The sequence below is a fragment of the Talpa europaea genome (genome assembly GCF_964194135.1).
Source record: "Talpa europaea genome assembly, chromosome: 3".
NCBI lineage: Eukaryota > Metazoa > Chordata > Mammalia > Eulipotyphla > Talpidae > Talpa > Talpa europaea.
In genome coordinates, this window is record NC_140069.1 from 27,100,217 (window position 1) to 27,120,447 (window position 20,231).

Consider the following 20,231-nt stretch of genomic DNA (forward strand, 5'->3'; position numbering starts at 1 on the left):
TAGGACATTTTGGCAGGCTGATAGAAGGAGACAGCTGAGCAAATTATTTGTGGAGAGGTTTGTGTTTGGTAATAAGAAAACAGTGCAAATTAGGTGTGTCAATGTATATGATTTAAATTTTATTTATTTACTTACTTTTATTATGTATTTTTTATTTTAAAATTTTTTTAATTTTATATATTTTTTAAAAGATTTATTTATTTACTTATACAAGCACTGGGTACACTCAGAAGCACGGGAGGGTGAGAGAATTCACCAGAGCCAGAGCGGGGACCACAGCAGGCAGAAGGACCGAAGTACACTGCTGAGGGGAGCAGTGGGCGGCAGGGGAGGTCTGCGCTCCATGTGGGACCCTCCTCCAGTGGCCGGGGAGCAGCCAGGGACCGAACCGGTGCTGCAGAGGCTGAGGGCAGCTTCGCAACCCAGCGCTCAACGGCTGTGCCACCGAGGAGGCCCTATTATGTATTTTTTTATTGAGGCTTTTTTTTTTAATTAACATTGGCTTACAGCACTGTGTATGATTCAGAGCTTCAGGGTCACACCCTTCAGGTGGTAGCAGACCCACTACCTAGACTCCCAGGGCTGTCTACCACACGCCATTGCGTCCCCTCTCCACTTTGGGCTCTCTTCCCGCTCCCCCTCTGGGGCCCTTAATTCTATAGTCAGATTTCAAGGGTTTGTTTTGGTTTGTTTGTTATCTGATGCTTTGTTTTGTTTCTCTGTAGTCCACATATAAATGAAAACTGACAATAGTTGTAAGCCTTCTGGTTTACTTCGCTTAGCATAATCCCTTCATACTTATATTAATGCAAGTGCATGTGATATACATGCTCCCAAGGGCCTTCACAAGAAGAGGAGGTGCCCTCAATCCAGCCGGATCTCTGAAGGCCCCTTTGTGAGGGGTTTGTGATGCTCACAGCACAGAGCAGCCCTCATGAATTAATGGCACCCCAGAGAACAAGACAGGCAGGCTGCTGGAGGTCCCCCCTATGCACACACATTCTGCACTTTGCTCCCCATGAAGTGAGCAACTGACAAGCAGGATGCTAAGCAGGCCTGCAGACTGCCTGACTCCACCAACCCAGAGCCCCAAGGAAGTTTCTCTCTTGGGAGCCAGCCCCACCGGTTTGGCTCTGGCAGACAAGTCTGAGCTGGATCAACAGAGCAGAAAGTGCCAGTTCCTGCTCTGCTAGCCCTGGTCTTGAGCTCTTTGTAGACTAACCTGTCCAGCCCCAGAGGAGAAAACCCCCGACAAACTGGCCTGGCAGCACCTCACTGTCTCAGAAACCTGCTCAAGAGCTGTGTCCTGTGCCTGGATTTTTGAAATTCCGTCATTGGAGCAGTCTCGGGAGCAGCTTCCTCTGTTCCTGCCCTGGCAGATGACTTTGCCCGTCCCTGATGTTCATTGGCTTCCCTTGTGTCTCCAGTGAGGAACCGGCCTTGCTTGGGAGACACCCGGCAGCTCATTGCCCCTCTCTAGACCTCAGTTGCTTTCCCTATAAAATGAAGTGTCCTACAGAAAACCTGGAGTTTTGATTCTGAGTTTTAGCAGTAGGATAAAAATGATAGCTGGCACTGTCAAGACAATCGAAATAATTACTTCTCTTCTTTAAAAAAAGACTGAATGCACAAGATGAGACGCGGTGGGAACTGCGTCTCACATGGACATCCTGTGCTTTGCACACATAGCCCAGAGGCAAAGAAGTCCAGGGTATTTCCACACTTGAGGGAAGTCCCCATACCGGCAACCCAATGAAAACCGACCCTTGCTGGCCTAGGTACCCTCAACAGCACACAACTCCCCCTCTCCAATCCAGATAACAGGGGAGAAGCAGCATCAGCATCCCAGGATGTGATCACCCTCCTCTGAATGGAAGGAACATAGGAGTGGTGAACCCCCACAACTCATGTACCCCACTTCTTCTTTATATTGGAGAGGGGACTCTGACACCTAGACATTTCATGTGACTTGCCCAAATTTCTTACCTGGAGGAGGTTTGGGGTGAGCCCGAGGGCCCCCATCTCCACGCAGTCCCCTGCCAGAAAGGAGAGGAAGAGAATTTTCTTTCACCTGTGAGTCACCTCTATTTTGTTCCACCCTAGGGAATTCACTCTCCATTCAGTCGGGGAGGACAGCCTGTGATTTCCACTTGTGATTTAGGGTTAGTGATTTCATTTCAGGATCCCTTACGACCTGGCCTATGCCTTCCAGTCATCTTGACTTACTGCGCCTGCCAGCCCAGAAAACCAGCCAGTTTTATCACTCATGGTGGGGGGGAGGGAGAAACAAGAAGCAGTGTGCCCCGTGAAGAAGTCATCACTCCATTTAAGTCAGCCCTGGTTAAAATAATCAAGGGACCTCTGGGACTATGCAGAGGTCAAAGGTTTGCAGGTTTAGGGTTTCGTGGGAACATGCGCATGTTTGGACCAGGCCCAAGTGCCTGGTTGACCTGTTTGACAGGTAACAATTAGAGAGTAGGAGCTCGGCTGGCTGGAATGTGGCCGCCGATGCTGCACGGAGGATCTGGTTTACCTGTTCGGCAGGTGGGGCCTGCTGAGTCCGACAGGCATGTGCACGCACGGCATTCCAGAGAATCGGTTTTCTTTTAAAGACACAGAGATGACTGCAGGGCACAAAAGGGTTGGGTTGAGCTCTGGCTGGGAGCCGTTAGCTATTTGCAAGGTAAAGAAGCAAAATAAATAGTTCCTGTAGACAGCTCAAGGAAGAAACTGCAAAGGCATTAAGAACTTTGTTTTTTTGTAATGTCTAAAATGGATATGTGCTTCTTGTCTGAAGCTTTGAGAAACCCCAGACTGGTACAAAATGCCAAAGCTAATAGAATTGAAGAGTTGTCTCCCTCCTCCCTGCACTTTTTTTCCCTCCATTTTCTTTTTAAGGAGGTTATAATATGTTGAGAGCAGGAGAGAGGTTCCCTGGAGGGTGGTGGTTGCTGTTTCTCTTAGCATAGTTGCAGAAGACATGCAGAAGAACAGTTATGGGCTTTTTCCTCAATAAATTGTAGCCATTCTATATATTTTGAAAGTTAAACATGTTGTTTTGATAAAACATAATTAAAGATAGTAATTTGATGTTCAAAATAATAGATTAGGGCATGCTATTACAATACATAGCATAATGAAGTCTACAGATATAACAAGACTTCCTTTTGAATTCAAAGGGGTTTTTGGCAGTATCAGTTCAACTTCCCTGTATCATATTCATCATTAATGACAAGGGGGAAAAGACCAAGCCAAGGGAGACTGGGGCCTGAAGATTGTAATACTCTAAGGAAGATTTCTAAAATAAACTGAAAACTCTTTGAAAATTTCCAAGTAATTGTTTTTAATTTACCAAGCTATTTTTTTTAAAAATAAAGCTTCTCTTTCTTTCACATTATTTCTCCACTGCAGAAATTACTTACATCAGCTCCAAATAAATGGTAGGTGCTCCCTATTCCTCCGTGACCTCTCCAAGCTCTGAAGTCCCAAGATTAGTCCCAGGATCCATCTCACCGAGATTCTGGGATTGAGATGGGAGAAACCAGCAAGAATTGACAACTAGTGATTACACTGAAAGCGCCTTGCCAGTTCAAAGAGTTAATTATAGTGAAGCAAAGGACCTTAAAATTCAATTGGCAGAAACAAACAAGGAAACAAAAACTTAGCTGTCTCATTGTTTACTGTTGCTAATGGTAAAACAACTGCTAATGTGGCGATTAATCTCTGGGTTTTTATATAATGTGAAGATGTTGGTACACAGACTATTTACCAGAATTGATCAAAAGTCATAATGATAATGATGAAAAGTTAGAAAATAAAAACTTACAGTTACTAAGCTTTTGCTATGAACTGTGTCCTGTCCTAAATTGTCTGCATTTTCCTATTTAATCTCCACAACAATCCCGAGACAGGTATTATCATGATCTTCATTTTCAAACAAGGAGATAGAGGCCTAGAGAAATTCCAGAATTTGCTGAAGGTCACACCATTGGGAAATAGTTGAGGCAGGATCATTCATTCATTCATTCATTCATCCACACTTTTGAATGCCTGTTCTGAGACAGGTACCGAGTCAGGCGTTCATAAAACCATGATGAACTCTTAGAGTTGGTCCTTTACAGACAAATTAGGCTTTATGTAGCCTAATTATTGCTTTTGACTCCAATGCCAGTTAACTATCCCCTAGATGGTTTCTTAGTGGTGACACACTTTAAAGTCTGCTATTGTCTCTGATACTTCCGATTATTGTACCAGACCTGTGAATTTCACCTCTGCCCAGTCACCCTGAGCAGTGCACTGGTGCATCAAGGGACAGTGGACATTTTCTAGGACATATATTACATGTATACTTTAGGCCTGCTGTGCTTTATTTGCCTAATTAATTTGGTAGCTGTATATTCAAGCTTGAAAGTTTGTGTTTGGAGTTCTCCATGGGTGTGAGAATTCCTCTGATTACTAAGTTTCTTATCAACAACAAATATTTACATGTTGGTTTTCACTCCTGGACAATTAGAACCTAATCTTCATGGATTCTGACATAATAATTATTTTCTGTGAATCCTGAAAAGAAAAAAAGAAGCAAAATTGGCTTGTGCTTTATCTACCCAAAGGGAAGCTCCTTCAAACAGTTTGCTTGCACATTTCCCACAAGATTGTTTTGTTTCCTGATAATATTTCTTTCTGATAGCATATATAAATCCTGAACTTTGTGCTCTTCAACCAATCTACCCCTCATTTACCTTTGAGTAGACTCTGAAGAACAGCAACAGCTTCTCTGGCAATGACCCTCTTTCAGTGGCCATGGAAAGGTTGAATGGTCACTTACTTGGAGCAGAGTAATAATAATAATATCAATAGTAGTAATATGACTAAAGTTGCTTGTTTCCTGAGCAGCATTCTCTGATCAACCTGAGTATCGCCTCCTACCTTAAAGCCTGAACTGCCCAGAGCAGGAGTTGTGGAGGAAACATTAGATTTATGTATGAGGATACCAAATGCCAGATACATCCTTTGCATAGTAAACAAGACTTTCAAGCTGTATTTTTTTTCACCATTTTCATCTATTCATTAAAGAGAATCATCAAGATGATATGTCCAACCTAAATTCCTTGGGATATGGTTTGCCCTTGAAGAACAGAATCATTGCTCTCTCTGGTCCTAGTCTTCAACATTCTCTGGATTCTGTGAGCTACCTATGTTTTCCCAATAAACTTTATTTTTGCTTAGGTTAATAGGAATGTTTTTCTACTGTGAGCAAAAAATTCTAACTGATGCAACCATTAACTAGATGTGTGACTATGATCGTGGGAAACAACTCGACCTCTCTGCACTCTAGGTCCTTCATTTGAAACTAACACTAGCAGATTTTATTGTATAATATGAGATAGCATTGCAAAAAGAAAGGCACATAGCAGATGTTTGATAAATACTAGTTCTCTTCCCTTTCTCCTTTAAAACATAAATGTTTTGGTTTTGGAAATGTTACGAGGGCTAATATAGATAGGTGGTTAGCAAAGTGCCTACCACACAGTAGGTGCTCAATAAATGGTAGCTATGGAAATGATTGCTTAAAATTTTCTGTCACTGGCGCCTCCCTGGTGGCGCAAGGGGTTAAGCACCACACTATGAAGCAATCCACAGCCTCTGCAGCTCAAGTTTGATCCCCAGCTGGCCAGGGAGATACCCACATGGCGAGGCAGACCTCTCCTGTCTCTCCCGCTACTCCCCTCAGCAGTGTATTTCAGTCAGTCTGCCTGTTCTGTTCCCCACTCTGTCTCTGGTAGATCCTGTCATCCCCCGCATCTCTGGACTGTACCCCAGCTCTTGTATGCATAAATAAATAAATCTTTAAAAAAAACTTTCTGTCACTGGAAAAATTCAAGTCTAGACTGGAAAACCATTCGCCAATGATTTACAGAAGTGGTTCAACCATGGGATGATGGTTGGAAATGATAGCCTCATTTCCTACACTGAGAATCAGTAATTCTATATTAGAGGGATTTATATTATCTTTAAGGATGTATAGCTCTTTTAAAGAAAAACGGCAGAGGTGAGAGTCTTGGTATGAGGACGAAACACATTTGGGTATATCCCTTGAGCTGATGTCCAAGCCAACACTGAGGAGGGGTTACTAACCAATCTGCCCTGGGAGGGAGTTCTGATGGTCATCCGGTTTAGTGTCCATGAAGATTAACTCATTCAGTGAGACCATGGTTTTATCTTAATTAGGAACAGAGACTCATTCAAATTGTTCCAGAAATAATGGAATGTATTAAAAGAACATGTGTAGATGGGAAGCTGGAAAAGCCAAGGACCCAGAAAGACAGAAAGCAAGGCAGATCTGTGATATGCTTTTTTCGTATTTCCACCTCTTCCCCTCACACCAAAATGTCTCTCTGTACACAGCTTTCTTTATATTTTCCTTATCAGTTAGATATTTTTGGGTATTTGTTTACACATGGCCTATATGACCATTTGGTTGCCAAATATGTACAATCTCCCAGGGCCAGCAATCAGAATTCACTCCCCTCTCAGTGTCTTTACCTAAATCTCAAGTGAAGGATTTGCTGGTGTAGCTGCTCAATCAGGCCATGTCACCGACTATAAATGAACCATCCTTGTGAACTTGTCATCACCATTTCAGCTGATGAAGAGAGAGCAAGAAGGGAGACTCATCCAGTCTATTGTCATTGCAGTAGGAGATGTGGTCTGGTCAAAAAATATTACTGATATCTGATAAGAGATATCTTGCCTATGATCATACCAAAATATAAGGCAGAGTCATATATTAAACATCTCTTACAGGTATGTTTTTCCACTATTTTCTTCTTGAATTTAAAGAGAATCTTTAAGGCTCATATCTCTATCCCAAATTCCTTAGGACATGAATTTCCTTTGAAGAAGATCTCCCATGGAATGTGGAAGTTTTCCTACTGTGGTAGATGCAGAATGTTGACTTGAAGCACTGGGTCTTCAAATGTCTCCTTGAGCTGGGAGCTTTCAGTGTTTCAACTGTAAGGTTCTGGTTTCTAGAGATGGAAGGAGGACCTCCAGCCATGGAAACAGGAAGAAGATGACAATGAGAATTGAAGGTAACTGAATGAGAGAACTAAGTAGGAATGAGAGGTCAGATGAGAACTACAGAGTAATGAGGGGAATGGGGTATGAGTAGAGCCAGCCAAGACCAGAAACCAGGCAAGAATGGCTTCTATTTTGAGACCTAGAATTTCTGGAGTGAAACTAGAAAGAAAAAAAAAAAAAGTCAGCACCTAGATTCAGGTAGAATAAGAGAGATGGACTGGGCAAGGCCTTGACTCCAGTGATTGTGCTGAGTGCCATCTATGAACTAGGGACATTAGCTCTCTCCCAAACTTGGAACTGTATTGACCTTGTGAGGACCTAATTATCATCTGTAGTCAGTTTAAATGCTTGTAAGCTCTTTTACTACAGTAATTCCATGGCCTCTGATTAAAAGGGGGCTCAGCGGTTGATAAGGCACACATATTTGTACAATTATAGAAATATCTTCAACCATATTTAACACAAGGATAAGTGGAACATTCTAGAAGGGTCTTTAGGTACTAATATTCCCTGGGAATTTTTTTTTTTTAAATTTTCTTTATCTTTTTTTTAAAGATTTATTTATTTATTTATTTATGCAAGCACTGGGTACAGTCAGAAGCGCGGGAGGGTGAGAGAATTCACCAGAGCCAGAGCGGGGAGCAGAGCAGGCAGAAGAACCGAAGTACACTGCTGAGGGGAGCAGCGGGCGGCAGGAGAGGTCTGCGCGCCATGTGGGACCCTCCTCCGGTGGCCGGGGAGCAGCCGGGGATCGAACCGGCGCCGCAGAGGCGGCGGGCAGCTTCGCAACCCAGTGCTCAACAGCTGCGCCACCGGGGAGGCCCTCCCTGGGAATTTTTGAAAGTTGTAGCCCTGTAATTTGTTGTAGTCTTGCACCCCATTCACAGGCTTGTGAGATCTAACCCCAGGACTGGACTTGCGTCTTGCCAATTTGTTTTGGGATACTCCTTTGACATAGGGTCTCCAAAAAAACTTTACCACAAGTATCTCTGTAGGACTGGGAGGTTTACTGGATTACACATGGGCCTGAGGGTACTGGGCTAAGAAGAAGTTTCTGGGCCCAGAGATTTAGTCTCCCACATTTCAAATCTGAGGATTAATGCTTGATCTCCCTCGGGGAGGTGGGGCGGGCAGAGGGCAGGGGAGGGTAGTTTTACCTCTGCTGGTTGATCACAAATGTTACAGATACATCACTTTTAGGCGGGAACTTTGTGAACAACATAAAACAACCAGAGAAAAGCTCTAAAGAAAGCTTTACCTTAACTCATTACTCAACTCTGTGAATTTTGAGGATTTAATGAGGCATTTTAAATAAAGCAAGGAATTACTTAAAGGCTAAGGATATCTGGGACCAGCTTAAATTGGGCAATGAGAGACCCAAGTTGCCCTTTCAGGGTATTATTCACCATATAAAAACAAAGTGTATTTGTTCTCAGTAAACATGTCAGAACAGCAGCTGTATAGGACAAGTGTAGACTGGTTGCTGTCCAATCTGCCAATTTTCAGATAAAAGACCAGGCTCTGATAAGTGACAGATTACCATGAGAACATTTGCAGCGGAATCTTTTCTGGCTCATCATTTCAGCACTGAACATAGGAGTATATCAATAAAAGTTTAAGATAGCCGCTGTTTTTACAATCTATTTACTGTGATCATCGAAAGGGGCAAAACTGTTTGACAGAAACCCTCAAAGCTTTGAAGGCCCACAAACTGTCCAGTGTAAATGAGCAGTCCTAGTGTTTGTTTGCAAGGACAACAAAAGTCCAGAACTATAGGCAAAAATACTTGTGTGCTATTTGTGAGCAGATCCTACCTCCTTTTGACATGCCCATTAATGCACATATAACAAGGAAAGAATGATCATTGTTTAGTGTCCCACACTTTAACACCTTGCAAACTACCTCACATTTGGTGCTGTGTCATCAGCACCATCTTTAATATTATTTACTGGCTTAAAAAAAATCAGCTCTTTGTTTAAGTACAATATTTCAGAATAAAACTTGTCAGTATCTTTGAATTTAGTTTAACCTGTGAATTTGTAGTTTTTATGAACTTTTCTCTAACATCCATTGATAGGAATTAATATTAAAAGAAAAAAATGCTAAAAATATCTTGTGTAACCTTGGATGGCATGTAGACCACATTTTGGAAAATTCTGTGCAGCTATAAGAACAATGTTTGGTGTAAGTAATACTTTTTGTTTGATTCATCCCTGGAATGAATGGTTGGTACCTGAGCTCTCATTCATTGTCAGATGGCTCCTAGGTTAGTCACTTCCCCCTTAAAACTTTACTTCACCATCCGAGGAAGTTGGGCTAACTAGATTCTGTGTTCCTTTCTGTCTTTGACGACTTGTAATTTCCCAAGATTCTGTTGCAGGCCCAGCACCCCGGCAGGAGATGAGGTCAAGAGCAGCGTAGCTATGAATACAAGTCATTTCCCTGGCTCTGCTCCATACATGTGCTTAATCTTCCTGGGAATTCTGCAGACAGTTGCTTTTCCCTTCATCAGCAGTGGTTAGGGAATACTCCAAGCAGTCCTAGCAAGTGTGTGGAAGAAAAAGCAACCTTTCTCTAGTTAGGATGAGTTGCAGGGGAAAGAGACAAATGGGAAAAAGGAATTTGGAACTAGCTTTGAAAGGTTGATGACTTAACATGTCTAAGACCCCAACTACACTGGACTCATGCTGGGGAAAAGGAAAACCTAATGTGACAACTCCACAGCTAAGAGTGCAGTGATGATAAATAATGTGAACAATAATGCTAATTAATAATGTGTTATTAGTCTAATAAAGTAATGGCAAGTCAGCTAATCGCACTTAAGTTTCACTTTTTCATTTGAAAAAAAAGTAATTGAACTGTTTGACTTATAAGATTTCTCCTAATTCTGAAGTTCTTTGTAGGACCATTTTTATTTTTTAATCAAAAAAGTGTTACATTTTAAATTTGATAGAATCCCTTTAAAAGTCTAGCATTAAAAGGTAAGAATAAAATCACCTTTTTAGGGTAATCATCTATCAAGTTTTTACATGTGTAATTTTTGCAAGTTTTCAGAGCTATGATGTCGTTTGTGGTAACAATAGAACCTCAATGTCACATGTTCAGGTTATTCATTATTTCATTCATTTACTCAGTCATTCTTCCTTCATACTTGCACTACACACCAATTGTGTTACAGGGAGTGGAGCATGATGATTAAGAGTATAATTCTGGAAGCAAAATAATTTGAGATTGAATCCACTTCCATTCCACATTAGCTCTATGACCTTCAGTGAGTCATAGAACCTTTTAAGAGCTCTTAAGCCTTGGTTCCTACATCTATAAACCAGGAATGACAGTATATCCATCAATCATAACTATAGGGTTATTTAAGATTAAAAGAGATAGCATTTGGAAATTCAAATGACTAGCATATATTAAACATTCAATAAATGGTAGCTTTATCATCCTCTTTCTCATCATAGCTATGGGCTGCCCCCCCCACTCCAATTCATATGTTGAAGTTTCAACTCCTAGTACCATGAATATGAGGTCAATGGTGGGTTAATCCAATATGACTGGTTTCCTTAAAAGAAGAGGAAATTAGGGGGGCCTCCCTGGTGGCGCAAGGGGTTAAGTCAGAGTACTGTGACACTATCCACAGCCTCTGCAGCATGAATTCTATCCCCGGCCAGGGAGCTACCCACATGGCACAGCAGACCTCTCCTGTCTCAGCCACTGCTCCCCTCAGCAGTGTATTTCAGTCAATCTGCCTGTTCTATTCCCCACTCTGTCACTGGTGAATCCTCTCACCCCCGCCCCCCACACCTCTGGCCTGTGCCCAGTTCTTGTATGCATAAATAAATATTAAAAAAAAAAAGAGATAAGGATCCAGAAAAACATGGGGAAGGCAATATGAAGACACAGGGAGAAGATGGCCACCTACTTGCCAGGGAGAGACCTCAGAATGAAACCTTGATCTTGGATTTCTAGCCTCCAGAAGTTTGAGGAAACAAATTTCTGTTAAGTCTGTGGTATATTTCATAGCAGCCTGAGCAGCATCATCATTACATGCGTTAGATTCACAGATGGTTATGCCTTTAACTCTTTTTCAGTCAATTCACAGCCTAATAGAGGGAGGCAAGCAAATGCACCTCACAACACAGGCTGATGAGGACAGGATAGACGTCTACACCTACAAGAGTACAGGTGAGGGCATGTCTTAGAGCGCGGGGAGTGAGGATGGTCACTTTTAAGTGAAGGAGATAAGAATACACACCGTTGTGGATTCTAAAGCCAACAGGGAAGAATGAGAGTATACATTCTGAGCTAAGGAATGGAGGGGGGCCCTGGCCTTCAAGGAGACAGGAGGTGGGATCACATGATGAGGAGAGGTTGACTGATGTGACGAAGACCAAGAGCTCTGTTATTAGGTGTTTGCCCTGACATATGAAGAGGTTTCTCCAATAGAAAGATTATTTCTACTAAAAATTCTAACTGTGGAATACCCCCATTTTTCATTTTCTAAGTAGTTAAAGGATGCGGCAAGAAGTTTATTGTGAACCTGCAAGGGTCTCCATAGCCTCAGGTTGGAAATAATCCACATGCCAAAGAGACACATCTTAGAAAGGCCTGTCCTGAAATCCTTCTTCCAAGACCAAGGAAGGTCACATGGAAATCAGGTGAGAAGGGGCAATTTAGGCCAGGGGACAGCACATACATGGAATTTGTGTGCAACAGGGTATTTCTCAGGATGGATTATTTAGGAATCATTTGTTCTGTAACATGGACCCTCGCCTGCTTGTGAGGGAGAGAAGTTGATCCTAACCAAAGCCCAGTGAGATGCTCTGAACTAACCAGGCAGAAATGGATACCTGGGTTTTCATTTCTGCTGTCCAAATAATTTAAGGATAGCACACAAACAGAAGAGCACAAAAAGAGAAATTCACCTTCAGCAGCCAGAAGCATGTCGCGCGGGCCAACTGTTTTTTGTTTGGAAGCTGAGGTAACAGGATACCTCAGCTTTAACCCAGAATGGATAAGGGGACAATGGGCATGGGGGAGAAATAACCCGGTTCAGCTGAGGGGCTTCAAATATAATCCATTTGTTCTGGTGTGTACATATATGGGGATTTATAAAATTAAGAATATTATTATAGCTGTCTTCACTTAAAGCCCTCATCATAAATTTTTTTAAATTATACCTTTAATTGAACCAGAATGAGCAGGTGGGGGAGGTAGTATTAGTCTCTGCCTGCTTCCTGGATTGTTGAGGATTAATGAGCTAATGCCTGTAAAGGTCTCTAGCAAGGCCAAAGGAAAAAAAGAAAGAAACTGGAAAATGAGGAGGTATTATTCTCTCCTTCCCCACCCCCTGCAAAGCCCAAACACCAAACAGTCTGTTTCAGCTCTTTATCTTTTTAATATTAGAAAAATGACTAAAGAGCATTTTGTTAAAACACAAGAAGTTTTCCATTTTACTAACATGCCTACTTTTATTGCTCCAAATTGCCTTCATCTTTATTCTGATTAAACTCTGTAATAATTTACATACTTTGTATTTTAAATACTTTTGAGTTTGTATTAGCTTTTAAAAAAATATTTATTTATTTATGTATACAAGAACTGCGATACAGGTCAGAGATGTGGGTGTGTGTGTGAAAGGATTCACCAGAGACAGAGTGGGGAACAGAACAGGCAAATTGACTGAAATACACTGCTGAGGGGAGCAGTAGGTGAGTTAGGAGAGGTCTGTTGCGCCATGTGGGTAGCTCCCTGGCTGGGGATTGAACTGGTGCTGCAGTGGCTGTGGATAGCTTCATAGGTTGCATTTCAACCCCTTGCGCCACCAGAGAGGCCCTGTATTAGCTTTTTTGTTTTGACTTAACATGTCTTATAATTTGTTCATGTTGCTACACAATCTTCATAACCATTTTTAAAGTATTATGTTGGTGTATAATTAATATATCATAAAATTCATTCATTTTAATGTATAATTTAAGGGTTTTTAGTAAATTTATAGAGCTGTGCAACCATCATCAGAATCTAGTTTTAGAACATTCTCATCCTTTTCAAAGTTCCCTTGTGTCCATTGCTAATTCCTGGTTTTGTCTTCTGTTCTGGGAAACCAGTAACCTGCTTTCTCTTACAGATGTGTAAGAAATTTTATGTGAATTTATTTCTGGCTTATTTCACTTAGCAAAATGGCTTTGAGGTCCATCCACAGTGTAGTATGTGTCTGTAGTTGGTTCATTTTTCTTGGTCAATAGTATCCTATTGTATGGCTACACCACACTTTGTCCATCCAACAGATGATAGAGAATTGCATTGTTTCCAATCTGGGGATTTTATGAACAAGGCTGCTGTGAACATATGTCTTTGTGTGGACACATGTTTTCATTTCTCCTGGCCAGATAACAAGAATTGCTGAGTCATATGGTAACTCTGTGTTTATTTTAAAAAATTGCCAGACCGTTTCCAAAGTGACCATTTTACATTCCTACCAACCATGTGTGAGGGTTCCAATTTCTTTACTTATTTGCCAAAACTTGTTATTAACTTTTTTTGATTATAACCTTTAAAGTGGGTGGGATGTTGTATTTCATGTGGCTTTCATTTGTATTTCTCTAAAACTAACAATGTTAAACAAATTTTAGCCTTTCATATATCTTCTTTAGTGAAATATCTATTCAAATATGTTGCTTGTTTTTCTATTAGGTTGTTTGTCTTTTTGTTGTTGAGTTGTAAGAGTTTTTTATATGTTGTGAACTCATGTCCTTTATCAGATATATATAATTTGCAAGTATTTTCTCCCAGACTGTGGCTTTTCTTTACATTTTATTAGCAGTATTTCTTGAAAAGGAAAAGTTTTTAATAAAAAAAAATTGCAATGTAACTGGTATGTAACTTTATATTAGTTTCAGGTGTAGCACATGGTTTGATATTTGCAGTTATTGCAAAATAGCCTCACAATAAGTTTAGTTAATTTTTTCTTGTGATGAAAACTTTTAGGAGGAACTCTCTTGGGGCCTCCCTGGTGGCGCAAGGGTTAAGACACAACCTATGAAGCAATCCGCAGCCACTGCAGCATGAGTTCGATTCCCAGCCAGCCAAGGAGCAACCCACATGGCGCAGCAGACCTCTCCTGACTCACCCGCTGCTCCCCTCAGCAGTGTACTTTGGTCAACCTGCCTGTTCTGTTCCCTACTCTGTCTCTGTGAATCCTCTCACCTCCCATACCTCTGGCCTATACCCCAGCTCTTGTATGCATAAATAAATAAATCTTTAAAAAAAAATGAGATAGACTCTCTTGGCAACTTTCAAATATAAAACACAGCATTGTTAACTATGGTCACCATACTGTCTGTTATATCTCATGGGGAGATGGCTTACCACATGGGGATGACCAATTTATTTTGTAAGTGGGAATGTATACTTTATAAACCTTTTCACTTGTTTTATCCAATCCCCACCCCTCACCTCTAGCAACTGCCAGTGTTTACCATGTTTCAATGTTTCTATTCTATGTACACATGTTCTCACACAGTACTTGTCTTTTTCTGTCTGATTTATTTCACATGGCCCAATGCCTTCAAGGTCTTTCCATGTTCCATGTTGTAACAAATGGCAAGACTTCATTCCCTTTTTATGGAAGTTTCAAATTTTGATGAAGTACAATTTATCAAGTTTTTGTAATGGATTGTTCTTTGGTATTATACCTTAGAAATCTTTGCCTAAGCCTAAATCACAAAGATTTGTCTCCTCTTTTGTATCCTAAAGTTTTATAGTTTTAGTTCTTATATTCAGGCTTGCAATTTATTTTGAGTTAATGCTTGTATAATATTGTATAAGGTCTAAATTCTTTCTTTTTGTTTTTACATGTGCAATGGGATGTCTATCTACTTGTTCCACCATTTGTTGAAGAGACTGTCCTTTCCCCATTGAACTGCTTTCACATCTTTGCAAATATTAATTGGCCATAAATGTTGTGGTTTATTTTTCAACTCCCAATTAAATTAATTGAAATAACATTGGTTTTTAACATTAGATAGGTTTCAGGTGTACAGCATTATAATTCAATTGCTCTATCTACCACATTCTGATCACCCCCAAAACTCTAATCTCCATCCTCCCCTATACAGTTGACCTCTTTCACCCAATTTACACACTCACATCCCCCTTCCCTTCTGGTAGCCATTTCACTTTTATTGCTTAAGATTTTGTTTTTATTTTGTTTTACTTTATTCCTTTATTTTCCACATAAGTGAAATCCTATGTCTTTCTTCTTCTGATTTATTTCATTTAGCATAGAACCATCAATGTCCATCCATGTGGTCACAATTGGCAATATTTCTTCCTTTTTTATATCTGAGTAGTATTCCATTGTGTATATATAGTCATGTATTGTTTAATGATATTTAGTCAATGCTGAATTGCGTATATGCTGGTGGGCCCATTTAACCTAAGGATATAGCAAGTAGGTGTGTTTAATTACATTCTATAATATTCACACAACAATGAAATCATCTTACAATACATTTTTCTGGAAGTGTCCCTGTTGCTAAGTAACACATAGTTGTATATCACAACTTCATTACCCATTCATCTATCGATGGGCATTTAGGTGATTTCCAAATCTTGACTATTGTGAATATATTTCAATGAACATAGGGGTGCATATATTTCTTCAAATTAGTGTTTTTGCATTCTAAAGATAAATACACAGAAGTGGAATAGCTAGGTCATAGAGTGTTTCTATTCTTAATTCTTTGATGAGTTTCTATACTGTTTTCCATAGTGGCTGCACCAATTCACATTCCCACCAACAGTTGTTGAAGATTGTAGAAGTTGTTAAAGGATTCCCTTTTCTCATCATTTGTTTCTTGTCTTTGATAATAGCTGAATATTTTCACAAGTGTGAAGTGAATGCTCATTGTGATTTTGGTTTGTATTCCTCTAATTACAAGTAATGATAAACCCCTTTCCATGTGCCTACTGGCCATCTCTATGTCTTCTTTAGAGAAATGTCTATTCATGTTCTTTGCCCAGTTTTTTAATTGGGTTGTTAGCCTTTTTGTTGTTGAATTATATAAGTGTTTTAAATATTTTGGATACTAACCTCTAATAAGATATATGATTTGCAAATATATTCTCATTCAAGAGTTTTTTTCATTTTGATGATGGTTTCTTTTGCTGTACAGACTGTTTAATTTGATGTAGTCCCATTTATTTATTTTTTTCTTGTTTCCCTTGCCACTGGAGATGAGTCCACAAAGATGTCTCTATGAACAATGTCACAGAGCTTACTGCTTGTATTTTTTTCTGTTTATTTGGTTTCCCAATTTTGATTCATTAATGACTATCATTATGTCAGTGTCAGACTCTCTGGATTTCTTAGTCCTGAAATCAGGTTCTATAAATCCCCCAACTTTGTGCTTTTGGCTATTTTTCATAACGAAAGTTAATGGCTGCAAAACAGTCCATAAAATGGATGCTTTATAATAAATGTACTTCATCATCCAATTTTCCAGTCTTTTCTTTCTATTGTTATTAACTTTGAAAAGAATGTTTTTATGCCTGTATCTCTTGTAGTCTCTTGGTTGTATCATTGCATGAGTTGAATTTGGGGAGGGGAATTCCTGGATCAAAGACTATTCCCACCTGTCTTGGGTAAAAGGGGAAGCTTGGCAGGGCAGTGGTTTTCACACTGATGGGCTAACAGCACGCAGGTGCTGGGGGTCAGCCATTGTGCTCAAGGTTTCATACTTATGACCCCAGTCTTCATGATGATTCTGAAAGTAGGTGCAAGTAACTTCATTTTAAAGGAGACTAAATGAAGTACTTTGACCTAGTTGGACCAGCAGAGCAATGGCAGAGCCAAGACTGCAGCCCAGAAGGTATCCCTCTCTGCAGACCCAGCTCTGTTCACACCCATAAGCAGTTACACTCTCACAAGGGGATGGAAGCACTCACACATTTGTGTCTCCAGGAGTCACTAGATGTGCTTATCTTTTTGCTGTGTCATTGATAACACTTCCACTATATTTCTCAAGAGCTGTGTAAAGGCTTATGGCTGGGGTGACCCATTTTTCAGGCAGGAAAAACTGTTACGGGTTTACTAGAACTGCTAAGAAAGAAAAGATGAACACTGGAGGAGACCAGAAATGACCCTGACCTTTAATTCATGTCTCCTAGCCTTCTTTGGCCTCTCATAAGTGATTTTTGCATGAAGGGAATACTTTTTGTCTTTGTTATATATATATATATTTAAAAATTTATTTATGCATACAAGAACTGGGGCACAAGCCAGGGGTGTGGGGGAGGGGTGAGAGGATTCACCAGTGACAGAGTGGGGAGCAGAAAAGGCAGACTGACTGAAATATACTGCTGAGGGGAGCAGCGGGCAAGACAGGAGAGGTCTGCTGCACCATATGTGGGTCACTTCCCTGACTGGGGATGGAACACATGCCGCAGTGTCTCGGATAGCTTCATAGTGCCGCGTCTTAACTCCTTGGGCCACCAGGGAGGCCCCTGTTTGTTATATTTTGAACACAAGAATTCATTTGAAATATTTCCAGAAGGCTCAGTGCTGGGCTTTTATACTCTATCGACACTCTCACTCTGTACCTCTTTTCTGTACTCACTTCCCACCCAAGAGCTCTCAAGCTTTTTAAACCAAGGACATGGGATCTCCCACTTCCTTGGCATGACAGAGTGAACAACGGCAGTTGGGGTGGGGGGAGTCCTATAGAACAAAGCAGGCGTCTCATCCTAGGATGAGGTACCAGCATTACTATCCATCTTGCTCAAAGAAGCAGCTGTGAACAGAGCAGTGGGCTCTGCCTGGAAGCTGCAACTCAGAGTAATGGAGACTGAGCTTGGCTGAGCAGGTTGCACACAGGTGGCCCAGGCCAGGAGAGTTTGGGTGTCTGCTTTGTCCAACCAGGAACTTGGGCTGCCTGGCCCAGTCTCAGCCCATCCTCAGTCAAAAGCTGGCATTGATGAGGGCAGTGGCTCCTATTTCATTCTAGAGCTGTGCCCTGAAACAGCATGAGGCTCAGAATAGCTCTTCTTTCCCCAGAGAGGTGCTGAGGTCACTCAAAGCTAAAGCCTCATGCTCCCCTTTCCAACCACCTGCAGCCAAACTAACCCCCACACTCCAGGCGACTGTTCAAACATTTTCCTCTGCCCAAAATGGCCCTCCCCCTCCTTATCTGTCATTTCCCCTAGCACAGCTCAAATCTTATCTAAATCGATGATTCTTCTAGAATACCTACTGACAAGACGAGACGAGGCCCACGTACTGACATGGGGGATTGTCCTGGGTCTCCCTGGTATGAGTCATCTCTCCTTCCCTCACGCTTTCAGTGTACTTTGGCTCTGTCTCTAGTATACTTTTCACTCTGCTGGGTTGTGGGGGGTCGCCAGCCCCACCCTCTGAGTCAGTACTCCTCAGCTGCTTCTGTTCCTCTTGATGTTGTGCCCTGACCTACCAGCCTCTGCTCAACAAGCTGATTCTGGCCTCCTGGTTCTTATTTAAACCCAAGATTCTGTTGTTTTTCTCATCATTTCTTAGCACCAGTGCTATTGGGCCTACAGTTTGGGAAATACTGTGATATTCACAATCCTGACTTGGAGATTGTAGGGTAAAGAAAATGTCAGGCTTTTCTGCCCTTCCGCCATCAGGATAGATGATGGATCCTTGTCCTGAATGCATGCCTGATGGCGGGCACCTGGAATAGGGTGTGGGCATAGGTAGATGGGATTCAGCTAAGCTAAGACTGTGCTTTTTAAGGGCGGCGTCACGGGGACGCCAGCAGCACCAGTAGCAGCAGTAGCAGCAGCAGCAGTAGCAGCAGCAGCAGTAGCAGCAGCAGCAGTAGCAGCAGCAGCAGTAGAAGCCGAAAGAGAAGCCGAGAAGCAGCAGAACGAACGCTAGAGAGCCCAGATAGAGTGAAGACTTGCAGGGGGCTGGGAGGCCTGCCAGCCTGCCAGCCTGCCAGCCCCCCAGCCAGCACCCCTGCCTGCCATATGCCTGGTGAACCCCAATAAAAGACCTGCAAAAAACCACTGAGGACTCTGACTCCTCCTTTACCCGGTCTGCATGGGATCAGAAAACCTGCACTGTGCCCAGTCCGGCCCTTTACAGAGATCTGACTTAGATTGAGTGTCCCCTTGAATCATGCTTTGTTTTTGGCCTTATTACCCCTGGGTCAACCTAAGCTATGACCACCCAGCCGTAAAAGCTCCACCACGAGACCTGCCTTTCCTTAACTGCCTATTTTAGTTATAACTGGCTCCTGCTGTAGATAGAATTACCTTAGCGTGGAGGAGGTGATGCTGTGATGGTTAGGTGCCACTGGGTATGGAGAATAGATTCTGCTGACCTTCTGGAAAATGTGCTTCTTCCCAAGGGTACTGACAGTGAGGATTAGGGTTTGAATTCAGCTGGTTCCCTGGAGCCCTAGAGACCAGTTAAGAGGGACAGGGCTAGCAGGTGGACCTGTGGCTGTGGCTGTGGCTTTGGATCTGTGGTCAAGCTTGTTCAACATGATCTTGTACCCCGAGTCCAGTTCCTGGGGACACAAGTATCAATTTGATCCTCACAGAACCAATCAGAGCCTATTCACAGTAAATGTGGGAATGGGATGGCTGAGGGGAAGGAAAGGGAGTGGGGAAAAGAGGAAAGAGGAACTATAAGAAGGGGAGAAAAGGAATGAGGAGAAAGCGCAGGGGCAGGAAAGAGGCAGAGAGATGGCCAGATAGAGAGACCAAGATAAAGGGACAGAGATCTATGGGACAGTCTTTTGCAACCTACATGCACTGCATACCAGAGACAGCAGATATATTTGGAGAGAAGATTATAATGGCCTTTTTTTTTTAATTCTTTTTTTTTTTAAGATTTATTTTATTTATTTATTTACACAAGCACTGGGTACAGTCAGAAGCGCAGGAGGGTGAGAGAATTCACCAGAGCCAGAGCGGGGAGCAGAGCAGGCAGAAGGACCGAAGTACACTGCTGAGGGGAGCAGCGGGCGGCAGGAGAGGTCTGCGCGCCATGTGGGACCCTCCTCCGGTGGCCGGGGAGCAGCCGGGGATCGAACCAGTGCTGCAGAGGCTGCGGGCAGCTTCGCAACCCAGCGCTCAACCACTGCGCCACCAGGGAGGCCCTA